The sequence below is a fragment of the Pelophylax lessonae genome (genome assembly GCF_965119305.1).
Source record: "Pelophylax lessonae genome assembly, chromosome: 10".
In the NCBI taxonomy this organism is placed as follows: Eukaryota; Metazoa; Chordata; class Amphibia; order Anura; family Ranidae; genus Pelophylax; species Pelophylax lessonae.
In genome coordinates this window covers 84,525,469-84,527,651 of record NC_138777.1, presented here as the reverse complement: position 1 = coordinate 84,527,651, position 2,183 = coordinate 84,525,469, and the positions used below count along the sequence as shown (strand labels likewise).

The 2,183-nt window shown below is 52.6% G+C and overlaps 1 pseudogene across 1 annotated transcript; it reads right to left on the bottom strand.

Moving 5' to 3' along the window:
- Positions 1-234: 234 nt before the first annotated feature.
- Positions 235-1,962, bottom strand: LOC309565643 (annotated as a pseudogene). The gene has a single exon. The product of its transcript is annotated as an uncharacterized misc_RNA (transcript).
- Between the last annotated feature and the right edge of the window lie 221 nt (positions 1,963-2,183).

Genomic DNA, 2,183 nt, shown 5'->3' with positions numbered 1-2,183 from the left:
TCCCTAAAGGAAGGGTGATGCTGCACTGTGCAGCAGTACAGAGTACGTTAAGAACGCCAACCGATCCACATGCATACTCCGTACCCATCTACACTGCAGCGCTTCCCTAGAGGTGACTTCTCTCAAACCTAAGAGAGGGCTGAGACAAAGATGGGGTGATAAAAAACAAAGAAGGATAAAGAAAGCTGAAAGGCGGAGCTTTGGCTGTCATGTTCTGCAGCGACAAAGACTCCTTAAGAGTCTGTGGTCAAGGCCCCCCCCGGCGGCCCAGGATTTTCACTTCTGTACAGAAACTGTCCACTTTTTTCGACGAAAGCAGCTGAGGCCACCCAGCCCCTGACTGCCAGAACATGTGGGATCTTCCCCACCTCGATGGCCAATGAGTAACATGGCTCTCTTGCGTCAGGGATGTGGCCAAAGGAAGAAAAAAAAAGTGTGCAAAGAAAAAAAAACAAAAACAAAAAAAGAAAACAAACAATTCTCCATGAAATGCCACCTTACCCCTTCTGCACAGAGGGCACAGAGGAGAAGGGGGTAAAGAGGTCTTTCGAGGGGTGCAATTTCTGTGACATATCTTGAATCCCACGCTGCGGTCCGTGCACTTTCTTGGGGAGTAGGGAAATTCTGTGTGTTGTAAGGTCAGACTTCACCCTTCTGTCGTCTCCTCTGGGCAGCGGATAACCTTTTCCGTCCATGCTCTCTGCGTATATGACGACGCGGGAGGGATCTTTCTTATGCAGGTTCCAGACTTTGTTCCATTCGTGCAAACTGTAGTTCACCATGGTCTCCCAGTCTCTGGGTTTTCCATCTGGGTTTACTCTGGCTCGGCACTTTCTACGTAAAATCCAGTTGACAGATGCATCAAAATGGATGCCAGGGGTATCCACCTTCCAAACCTATACCACCCCAGTCTCTTCCTGTGGTTGCTTTGCTTCCTCCGGGGCCTGGCCAGCTCCTGGCTCATTAATAATGGACAGCCCCCACTCATTCTGGAAAATGGCCCCTAGGTTCTCTTGGTTGACAGGGGAAGGAGGTGTGGAGGAGAGGGAGGAACAGGAGGAGGAGGAGAGGGAGCTTGTGGACTGAGTGGGGGCTGCAGAGAAGCTATCACTATTAAGTCCTGTCTGTGTAGTATTAAGCACGCAGCTCGGAGGGGTATTGGAGGTCGTAACGGCAGAACTAGGCACCAGTCCTTTGCCATCCAGGTTCTCTTTCACCTTGCTGGCGTAGCTAATTTTGGGTGAGGTTCTCACGCAGCTGTTGTCCATGGGAAACACCGGCAGTGGCTTAAAGAGCAGCCAGCTATCTGTGGTCTGTTCCTTCTCTACCGGGGGAGAGGACTGGTGGGAGACCACTTGGTAAGTTTTACTCTTCTCTCCTGAGGTCTGCTCAGGCCTAGCATCTACACAGGAGCCCTCTGTCGAGTTTCTGGGGCGCTGCATATGAGGTCCCCAGCTAGGCTAAGGCACCCAAGCTATGCGTTTCCCATCGCGATACTGGTTTTCATAGTCCCAGTAGCCTTTGCATTGGTTTGTGTAGGAAGTGCGGTGGTGGTGTGAAGAGTAGTAGTTGGGATGGTAGTGGTTGGAGGGAAGAGCGCTGGTGCTGCCGCCCGGGAAAGTCCTTTTCACAGCTGTGCAAGTGACGGAGGTTGAGGGAGTTGGAGGGGCTGAGGGGTACACTCTCCTCCGTGCATCCAGCCAGCATCTCGATTTCTGGGCCAAACCCGTTAGAATCCCAGGAACCTGCTTTGGGCCGGCTGCGGTTGATGTGGTTCATGTCATGTTCGTTGGGGCTCAGTCTGTCCTTCCTGCAGTTCCCCTGCCCTTCCCGAGGGTTACTATTCTCATCCTGGGCCACCGGCTCCTTGTGCATCGTCACTGCAGTGAGAGAAGAGCGAAGACCTGAGACACCGACGCGACACAGACCTCACCCACACCGGCCGGGAGGAAGCGGGCCTAATCGAGGCTTGCTAAAGAAGCTGAGGGTAAAGGTGATGGACTGGCCAAGCATGTCTCCAGACCTAAACCCTATTGAGCATCTGTGAGGCATCCTCAAACGGAATCATCCACCAGCTCCGTGATGTCATCATGCAGGAGGAATCCAGTCTCAACTTGTGAAGCTCTGGTGAACTCCATGCCCAGGAGGGTTAAGGCAGTGATGGAAAATAATGGTGGTCACAC